At 41.9% G+C, this 11373-nt stretch overlaps 1 pseudogene; it reads left to right on the top strand.

The window, feature by feature from the left end:
- The first annotated feature begins 9680 nt into the window (after nucleotides 1-9680).
- Nucleotides 9681-10815, top strand: LOC143414975 (granzyme E-like; annotated as a pseudogene).
- The last annotated feature ends 558 nt before the right edge of the window (nucleotides 10816-11373 follow it).

Below are 11373 nucleotides of genomic sequence, written 5' to 3'. Positions count from 1 at the left end.
TATTGTTAACCCTTTAAAGCCGGTCAGAGCAGCACGCTACGTTTTGTGTAACTATTTTTAAATCCCTGTAGAACCTGAACCGTGTAAGCTAGCGCAATAATTATTATTTTTTTGCATATGAAACCGGAGGAGTTGTACTTGCATCTTATGCCATCAGCTTGTCCTCGGTCACAGTTTCCTTCCACATAAAGCTTTGCAAAAATTGCATAAAAAGCGCTTGCAGGAACAAAAACATAATATTCCAGAAACACGCTTTGCCGATCCGATCAGCTGTTCATAACACTTTCCACAGTGAAACAGACGTCCGCCATTTCCTGGCCGAAACCGGAAGTGACATCATTTTCGCGGAAATGTAGTTTTTTACTTGTAGGCCTTAAAAGCCTATACTGGTCATGTTTGACTTTTCTGAATAGTTGCTGGGATGCTTAGAACTCGAATTGCACCGCTGGAAATAGTTTATTTTGATGCACATGCTGTTTTCTTTGCAAATTTGCATCATAGGATTGTTTTTTTGTTTTTCCTGCAGTATATAAAAATTGGTGTAACTATGAAGACACTCAAAATAAATTTCCTGTTGTTGTAAACTATTTTGTGCAACTTTTTTGTATTTAAAGTTTTGAGGGATAAACCGCTTAAATTTCTCCAAGTAGAAATATATGTAAAAAAAAAACAAAAACGATTTTCAATTTTTTTGTAGTTTATTGCACTTTTTTGCAATTGATGTAGTTACTATGGACTTAATGCATACATATTATTAAAATATGGGCTATAACAGTTGTATAGCAACTTGAAATGCTCCCACAAATGGCACTACAACATGTAAAAAAAATAATATAAGCTCTGGCGGACTTGGTTCTATAGTAGGTCTTAAAGGGTTAAATAAATATCGTCAAATAATCGAGATCTCAATTTCAGTAAAAATAATCGTGATTATCCTTTTTGCCATAATCGAGCAGCCCTACTGTTAACCCTTTTTGCTGTCACTTTTCTTTGGTGGGCAGGGTTTGTGCTTTGAGGACCTTGACAACTCTGAGAGTGGTGCCCAACAACTCACACGTCTATCTGTCCTGGTAAAGGCAGACCCTGATCTTTGGACCTCAAGCTAAAAAGAACATCCTGTTGTGCAGTTGTGCTATGGCAACTGTAAAACCTAATGGATGGAAATATTTCTGGATGGAAATATGAAATCAGAGCTTTTTATACTTCAGCATAACAACACATATAATATCCATCCATCCATCCATCGTCATCCGCTTTGTCCGGGGTCGGGTCGCGGGGGCAGCAGCCTAAGCAAAGAGGCCCAGACCTCCCTCTCCCCAGCCACCTCCTCCAGCTTGTCCGGGGGAATACCAAGGCGTTCCCAGGCCAGCCGAGAGATATAATCTCTCCAGCGTGTCCTGGGTCTGCCCCGGGGCCTCCTCCCGGTGGGACATGCCTGGAACACCTCACCCAGGAGGCGCCCAGGGGGCATCCTTGTCAGATGCCCGAACCACCTCAGCTGGCTCCTTTCGATGTGGAGCAGCAGCTGCTCTACTCTGAGCCCCTCCCGGATGCCCGAACTTCTCACCCTATCTCTAAGGGAGAGGCCAGCCACCCTTCGGAGGAAGCTCATTTCTGCCGCTTGTATCCGCGATCTCGTTCTTTCGGTCACTACCCACAGCTCGTGGCCATAGGTGAGGGTAGGGACGTAGATCGACCGGTAAATTGAGAGCTTCGCTTTTACACTCAGCTCCCTCTTCACCACGACGGACCGGTGCAACGTCCGCATTACTGCAGCTGCAGCCCCAATCCGTCTGTCGATCTCCGGCTCCCTTCTCCCATCACTCGCGAACAAGACCCCGAGATACTTGAACTCCTCCACTTGGGGCAGGAACTCATCCCCGACCCGGAGTGGGCACTCCACCCTTTTCCGGCTGAGAACCATGGCCTCAGATTTGGAGGTGCTGATCCTCATTCCCGCTGCTTCACACTCGGCTGCGAACCGTTCCAGTGCGAGCTGGAGGCCTTCACCCGATGAAGCCAACAGAACCACATCATCTGCAAAAATCAGAGATGAGATTCTGAGGCCACCTAAGCGAAAGCCCTCCGCCACTTGGCTGCGCCTAGAAATCCTGTCCATAAAAATTATGAACAGAACCGGAGACAAAGGGCAGCCCTGGCGAAGCCCATCACCCACCGGGAACGAGTCCGACTTATTGCCGGCAATGCGAACCAAGCTCTTGCAACGGTTGTATAGGGATCGAATGGCCGGTAGCAATGGGCCAGACACCCCATATTCCCGCAACACCTCCCACAGGACACCCCGAGGGACACGGTCGAATGCCTTCTCCAAGTCCACAAAACACATGTAGACTGGTTGGGCAAACTCCCATGCACCCTCAAGTATCCTGGAGAGGATAAAGAGCTGGTCCAGTGTTCCGCGACCAGGACGAAAACCGCATTGTTCCTCCTGTATCCGAGGTTCGACTAACGGACGAACTCTCCTTTCCAGCACCCTGGCATAGACTTTCCCAGGGAGGCTGAGGAGTGTGATCCCCCTGTAGTTGGAACACACCCTCCGGTCCCCTTTCTTAAAGATGGGGACCACCACCCCGGTCTGCCAGTCCACGGGTACTGCCCCTGATCTCCACGCAACATTGCAGAGGCGTGTCAACCAGGACAGCCCTACAACGTCCAGAGCCTTCAGGAACTCGGGGCGGACCTCATCAACACCAGGGGCTCTGCCACCAAGGAGTTGTTTAACTGCCTCAGTGACCCCGGAAATTGGCGGGTCATTCCCCTCATCCCCAGACTCTGCTGACGTGTCAGTGGGATTAAGGAGGTCCTCGAAGTATTCCTTCCACCGCCTGACAATTTTCTCAGTCGACGTCAGCAGCGCTCCGCCAGCACTATACACAGTGCAGGTAGAGCACCGCTTTCCCCTCCTGAGACGTCTGACGGTTTGCCAGAATCTCTTCGAGGCAGTCCGAAAGTCTTTTTCCATGGCCTCTCCGAACTCCTCCCACACCCGAGTTTTTGCTTCAGCCACTGCCCGAGCCGCATTCCGCTTGGCCTGTTGATACCTGTCGGCTGCCTCCGGAGTCCCACAGGCTAACCAAGCCCGATAGGACTCCTTCTTCAGCCTGGTGGCTCCCTTCACCTCTGGTGTCCACCATTTGGTTCGGGGATTACCACCATGGCAGGCACCCACCACCTTGCGGCCGCAGCTCAATGCAGCAGCTTCGGCAATGGAGACGCTGAACATGGTCCATTCGGACTCAATGTCCCCAGTCTCCCTCGGAATGCTGTTGAAGCTCTGCTGGAGGTGTGCGTTGAAGATCTCGCGGACTGGGGCCTCTGCTAGACGTTCCCAGCACACCCTCACTACGCGTTTAGGTGCACCAGGTCTGTCCAGCGTCCTCCCCCGCCACCTGATCCAACTCACCACCAGGTGGTGATCAGTTGACAGCTCAGCCCCTCTCTTTACCCGAGTGTCCAGAACATATGGTCGCAGGTCTGCTGATACGATTACAAAATCGATCATTGACCTACGGCCTAGAGCGTCCTGGTGCCACGTGCACTTATGGACACTCTTATGTTCGAACAGGGTGTTCGTTATGGCCAAACTGTGGTTAGCACAGAAGTCCAATAACAGAGCACCGCTCGGGTTCAGATCAGGGAGGCCGTTCCTCCCAATCACGCCCCTCCAGGTCTCGCTGTCGTTACCCACGTGAGCATTGAAGTCTCCCAGCAGGACAACAGAGTCTCCAGGTGGAGCACCTTCCAGCACCCCCCCAGGGACTCTAAGAAGGCTGGGTACTCCGAACTGCCACTCGGCGCATAAGCGCAGATGACAGTCAGGACCCGTTCCCCGACCCTAAGGCGCAGGGAACAAACCCTCTCGTCCACCGGGAAAAACCCCAACGTACCGGCAGCACATATAATATACATAAAATAATGAAGACAACAGATGACGAACTTCATTTACATCACATGATCACATGCAATAAGTACAAAGTGAAGGAATCAGGGAAGGACATGAGGGGTCGGCTGACAGGGGGGAAAAGAGGTACTGTGCTTCACACACTGCTCTCGCTTCACTCTCGTTCTCACACTCAGCTCCAGTCCTCCTCTTCACTTGACGTTCACACACACTCTTCCTCGCTGCCAGGCAGTCATGCTCAGTCTTCCACAAGAAAGCAGGGTTACTGGATGGTTCCGGGAATCTACAGACAAGATAGTGGGTAATCAAAGTAATTAGACAATTGACTCCAGGGCTATTTCATGGCCCGGTGGGGAATTCCTTTGTTATAGCATTATCAGTTAAGCAAATGAAAGGCCTGAAGTTGATTTGACGCGTGGCGCATTTGGAAGATTTTGCTGTGATCAGACAACATGTGGTTAAAGGAGCTCTCCATGCAGGTGAAACAAGCCATCGTTAGGCTAAACAGAAGAAAAAAAAACCTAGAAATTGATACAATATTAGGAGTGGCAAATTCTACAATTTGGTACTATGCAAAAAGACCTGGATGTCCACGGAAGGCGACATAGGTGGAAGATCTCAGATTCATTTCCATGGTAGGAGTATCGATATCCAAGTCTACCATAAAGAGAAGACTCAATGAAAGTAAATATAGAGGGTTTCACTGCAAGGTGCAAGTCACTCATAAGCCTCAAGAACAGAAAGACTAGATTTGGGCATTATACAGATGGACAATGACCCAAAGCAACCCAGGAGTTTATTAAAGCAAAGAAGTGGAATATTCTTGAATGAGCAAATCAGTTAACCCAACTGAGCATATCACTTGTTGAAGACTAAACCTTGGACAGAAACGCCCACAAACACACAGGAGCTGAAAGCCGCTGCAGTAAAGGCTGGCAGAGCATTAAAAGGAAGAAAGCCAGCGTCTGGTGATGTCCATGAGTTCAAAACTTCAGGCTGTCAGCAAACCCAGCAAAGTGTTTTCAACCAAGCATTAGAAATAAACATTTAATTTTTCAGTTATTTAATTTGTCCGATTACTTTTGAGCCCTTGAAATGAAGGAATTGTGTTAAAAATTTGTGTTAAAAAAATTAAGTTCCTCATATTATTATGCAATCTTTTTCTAAAGCTGAAAGTCTGCACTTCATCTGCATCTGAGTTGTTTCATCATTTCATATCAGATTTTGTGGTTGATTTGAGTAGGGAGCACATCTTATAAGTGCAACTAACTTGAAGATAAGTTTTAGGACTTCAAACATGTCTCTTCTTCCAGTGTCTAAGTGTGTCTGTATCACAGTGCAAAGTTGCAGCTAATATTTTTCAGTGCAATGTAGTTTTAGTCATACAGTGTATCTGGCAGTTCTTCTAGGCTTTTATTAGAGGGGCACTGTGGTGGTCCATTGGTCTGTGAAGATGGAAAGGCATACGGTGTGATATCCAGTGCAGTTACTCCACACTCAGGTGGCCCAGACATCATTAGATTCACTAAAATTCCTGAATCCACTGAAACACAGCATCATGTTTGTATTAGACCTGCTGATTAGTCAGTTAATGTGGAAGTTGCAGAAATGAGAACAATCTAAGAAGTACCACGTCTTAATGCAAAATTAAGAAAAAATCTATAATCTAAACTAAAACATTGATTCTCAGGTTTACTAACAATTAAATTAATAATCTCTTGTTGCATTACTTTTTTGGATAGTTCTGGGGCTTTACAACTGATTTCATATCTGCAGACGTCTGAAATCTGAATTTTGTTCAGTGAATTTAATATTTTATGTCATTGATGTCATGGTCCCGGGCCATGTGGGCCCGGTATTCTCAGTTTTTGTATGTTTTGTATTTCATCCCCTAGTCATGCCTTGGTTCCTAGGTTCTTCTGTTAAGATGTTCCTTATTTGGTTACCTCCTGTGTGCCCCTGTGTAACTGTGAGCCCTCGTGTTTTATTCCATGTCTTCCTCAGCCCGTTATGTCTGTGTTTTCCCCGTGCTCTCTCTCCTCCTGTTTGAACCTCTGTACTTCCTGTTTGACTCTGCCTGTCTCCCGTCAGTGTTATGTTCACCCCGCCCTGTCTCGTTATGGTTATCTGTGTCAGCTGTGTTCCCCGTGTGTTCCCACTTTCCTCGTTAACCCTCTGTGTATTTCTGTCTGCGTCTCCCTCTGTTCGGCGTCGCGTTCTCCCTCATGCTGTGTGTGATTCCCCCTGTGTTTCCTGGTGAACTTTATGTTAGTTTTTCCCAGTTTAGTTTTCCTATTATCTTTTGTCAGCAATAAAGCTGCATTTTGAGTTTATCCCTTGAGTCCGTGAGTTTTTGCGATTGGGTCCTCATCCTGCCTGCCACACAGCGATCCATGACAATTATTGTTCCGTCTTCATATGTTTTAAAGAGATTCTTCAATCTAATGAGAAAATAAGATCCTCTAATGTTGTTTTATCTCATATTGTCTAAAAATAAACCTTTCGTACCTGTTTATACATTTCTCTGTTCAGCATTAATTAGAATCATTTGTATAATGACTTCTTTGTGACTGTTTGTATTTACTTTTTCAATTTAAATTGAACAGAGTCTAAAGAATAATGGAAAATGTTCACTTTTTTATAGCACACCATTAAAAAAAAAAGACTCAGCAATAAGCCACGGATAACTTTGCATTCTTACATTTGTACTGCTTGTATTACTACAGTAATACTGAAGTATTTCTATTTTTATCTTAATTTTTTTTACTTATTCAATGTATCATTTTTGGCAGGTCAAGTGTACAGCACTTTGTCTTCAGCTGGGAGTTGTTCTGAAAGTGCGATATAAATAAATTCCTTGCTTCAGTCACGTACTTTGCACAATCTGACTCTGTCATTTCTGATCATCTCTGTTGCGACTCAGATTCACACACACACACACACACACACACACACACACACACACACACACACACACACACGGAGCCCCCAAAAATTTATAATAATCCAAAAGTAATAAAAATAGATGAAAAAGTCCATACAGGTTATGGAAATTCTGTACAGGCTGACAATTATGACTCCAGATGGACTAATGAGCACTTCTTTTTGTGCAAAGGCCCTAACCAATTCTGGACATCCAAACTAGGTCCACAATTTGGTCATCCAACCATGAGCCGACATAGACGTCATCTTTATTTCATCGCCTATTAAACTTCTAGTGTTGACATCATTAGGGCCTCCATGCACGGGCTATTTATAGTCCAAATATGGTCATTGTTCACGTCTTTTCAGAGTCAAACTCCAACTCATTATAGATGTTGATTTTATACTGCTTCTAGAGGCTCTGTAGTCCCGTGTTTCCAGAGGGTGGAGGACAGAAACAGATATGTGTGAAGGTGTGCAGAGTGCTCAGCAGGCTAACACATAATAAATCAGGTTTGTTTATAAATATCTGTATTCATATATATCATATTTATAACAACAATGTTAATGTTAAAGGAAAATATTTAAATTAAGTGAATGTCTCTATTTAAAAACAAACAAACAAACAAAAAACTCATGATGTGATATTATAGTATATAGTATATCAGAAATCTGTTCACTATTTTTATTACAAATTATATCAGTAAGGAAGCTGACTAAATATTAACTGATAATTTATGGCAAAGGGGTGGGATTAAATAAGTGTTTACTTCTTCCCACTCCCTTTCAACATGTAAATTAATCAGAACGGGTTTTTTTTTTTTTGGGTTTTTTTGTATGTAATTTGTATAGTATTTTTTTTTCTCTCTTCTTTTCTTTTCTAAATGTACTTGTATATTGTTCACATGTTGAAATAAATTACCAACCAATCAATCAATGTTTGTAAATAAACAAATGTATTAATCATGTACATTTCCTGCACCTGTCATAGATGTCCACATGACGTCCAAAAATATTACTCAGTCCAAAGTTCAAGTTTTGAGACCAACAGACTCAAGACAGACATGATCTGCACGTCTACCCGACGTCCAGTGTTTAGTGGGAATGTAATATTTTTACAAATATCTACAGAAAACCTGGTTTTCTGTAAAACTGCTGTGATAAACAGTGGATCAGTGTAACAAAGGCTTCCTGGTGTTATGCTCTTCAGTGCAGGGATGTTTGCAGAGGTGCTTCACTGAAGCTGGCTCGAGTACACTAGTGACATGCAAGAGAAGATAAGGAACCACAAAGAGAAATTATATCAGAGGTCGAGGGTTTATCGTAGTTAGCAGCAGCTGGGTGCACTCTCATCAAAAGGTTCCCATGCTCTCTTCGTGGCAGTATAGCAAGTCAAAACTGTATCTGCTAAAAATGCTAAGTCTCATTGTTTTTTCTACATTGACATAAGCATTCTGAAATCAGCTGAGTTTGTTGCTTTTAGTAAAGATTTCAATATAATAACAACAAAATGATTAAAAGGCTTGTTCACTGTGTGACGTGGTTAACTGTCAATACGTTGGCTGAGCTGAGCACCATAAGTTATCTAAGTTATCTCTCTACACCACAGGAATGTTGAAGACAGACACTGGGCGAGTTAACATGTACAGACATTCTGTACTTAAGAAAAAGTACAGATACTAGTGTTAAAAAATACTACAGTAAAAGTAGACGTACTTATTATACTTTATTTAAGTAAAAGTGAAAAAGTAAAGGCATAGAGGTTCTCGCTTTTCTCTTTTCTGACCTCTGCAAACTACATTGATCCTTGACACAGGTTTTCCCTTCTTTCTCCTGTCCTTTGCCTACTCTCTGCATTACTGCACGCTCTCTTCTCTGTTGGCCGTCAGCGGTAATGTCGACTCTCTCTCTCCTGTATTTGCAATTCTCAGTCTTATTGCTGTCTCTGCCTTATTGAAGATTTAAAATTCAAGAAGATTTCATTGTGATTTCTCAAAGTATCTACAGAAACACACAGGCTGAAACAAAATATTCTTGATTGATTATTGTATTCTGTAGTGTAATAATCAGTAAAAAAAATAAAAAAAAAATAAAAAAAGAAGAATACAGTAATAAAAACCCTAAAATGAGTATAAATAACAATCAAACCGCAAATTGTCCGAGACACTCGGCAAACACAGGTGTAAACAATCACAGTCATTCAGCCAGCAGCAGTCCTCACAGTCACTGAGAGGGACACATTATTTCCATTAATTGTTATTATTAGATGTTCTGGCCTTTTGTGGGCTTGAAGCTTAATACAGGCTCTCCTTTTTTCTCCTGACCTTTGTTTATAATCATCATCATCATCATCCTGAGTATTTAAGTCCTGAGTTTCCTCCAGTTCATCGTCTTTGTCATTTTTGATTCTGTTTGTCTGTTTCCAGTTCAGTTCGGTCCCGTCACGTGCATCAAGATCTTCCTGAATTTCTTTGTACTTGTTTATGAGGTGTGATTTACTCTCAGTTTGTTTTTACATGTAAACTGTTTTTCTGGTCGCTATAGAGAAAGGTGCTCATGACAGCACACATTAGTTGGAATCCCGCAAGAGTCAAAATATTATCAAAATAAATTAAGGCTTGAATTTGTCAGATGGTGATGCTTTATTGAATCCTGGAATTTAAACTGAATTTAAATTCATTTTAACATTTTATTGTTTAAAATGAAATTTAATTAACCATAAAAACAATTTGGTGCAAACTCAATGGACTTAGGAGTGACGTTAATGAGTTCACAGGATCATATTTTTAGACATTTTTCATGTAAAATAGTAAGGGGATATTTACCTTCCTTAAGAATGTGGTTCAAAGCCACATCACTGAGCATGCGTATGCAAATAGCACAAATATATAGGAAACATTTCAGGGTGAAAATGATCAGAGATTATTATTTCTCTTCAGTATCTCAGCTGAACTCTCGACTGTGATCGCACCATGATTATTTACTATAAACTGACATTACTGACACTGGTACTGAGCTTTCATCAACAAGGTAAAGATCTTTACATATTTTACGCACACATTTGATTTTGTATGTATATACTTTATTTCACTTTTGTCTCAGGCCATGCGATCATTGGAGGTCACGAGGCTGTGCCTCACAGCAGACCTTACATGGTGCTTTTGCAGATGAACAGCGCAGGTGGTCAAAGAGCCCACTGTGCTGGCTTCCTTCTCAATGAGGATTTTGTGATGACTGCTGCACACTGCCAAGCCGAGTGAGTTTAAGTAACTTCAGATTTTTCTATGATGTTTTTTTAGACTGATGCACTGAAAGTTTAAATACATGAATAAATAGTCTCTGTAGGTGCACGAGTTCTACATTCTCACAGAAACACTAATCATTGTATTCTTAGATGATTATTTCACATAATTTTGTGTCATTTCAGGTCTTACACTGCCTTACTAGGAGTTCACAATGTGAATAGTAATAGCGAAATACAGCGCATATCTGTGGAACAACCATTTCCACATAAAAACTTCAACCAAACCTCTTTAAAAAATGATGTAATGCTTCTGAAGGTAAGAGTATCCCTGCACAGAAAGTACAATATAATGAAAATATTGAGTCCCACATTATTATTTTTAAATGCTCCCTTGAATTCGAGTTTGAAAAAAAAAGTTCAGTTTACATTTTTAATTTTATTTTATTTGTTTGTTTTTTCCTCCAGTTGAGCTCCAAGGCAAAGTTCAGTGAGAATGTGAAGCCTATTCCTCTGGCGAGTCATGATGATGGTACTTTGCCAAAATCATGTATACTCTCTGGCTGGTCCATTGGTCTGTGAAGATGGAAAGGCATACGGTGTGATATCCAGTGCAGTTACTCCACACTCAGGTGGCCCAGACATCATTAGATTCACTAAAATTCCTGAATCCACTGAAACACAGCATCATGTTTGTATTAGACCTGCTGATTAGTCAGTTAATGTGGAAGTTGCAGAAATGAGAACAATCTAAGAAGTACCACGTCTTAATGCAAAATTAAGAAAAAATCTATAATCTAAAATAAAGCATTGATTCTCAGGTTTACTAACAATTAAATTAATAATCTCTTGTTCCATTACTTTCTACAGTTTTTGGATAGTTCTGGGGCTTTGTTTTTTAAATGTTACCTTTACAACTGATTTCATATCTGCAGACGTCTGAAATCTGAATTTTGTTCAGTAGATTTAATATTATATGTCATTATTGTTCCGTCTTCATATGTATTAAAGAGATTCTTCAATCTAATGAGAAAATAAGATCCTCTAACGTTGTTTTATCTCATATTGTCTAAAAAGAAACCTTTATCTTAATTTTTTTTACTTATTCAATGTATCATTTTTGGCAGGTCAAGTGTACAGCACTTTGTCTTCAGCTGGGAGTTGTTCTGAAAGTGCGATATAAATAAATTCCTTGCTTCAGTCACGTACTTTGCACAATCTGACTCTGTCATTTCTGATCATCTCTGTTGCGACTCAGATTCACACACACACACACACACACACACAC

The sequence above is a fragment of the Maylandia zebra genome, linkage group LG23 (genome assembly GCF_041146795.1).
Source record: "Maylandia zebra isolate NMK-2024a linkage group LG23, Mzebra_GT3a, whole genome shotgun sequence".
Taxonomy (NCBI): Eukaryota; Metazoa; Chordata; class Actinopteri; order Cichliformes; family Cichlidae; genus Maylandia; species Maylandia zebra.
Note: the sequence above shows the minus strand (reverse complement) of the source record. Positions and strands in the feature narration are given on the sequence as shown.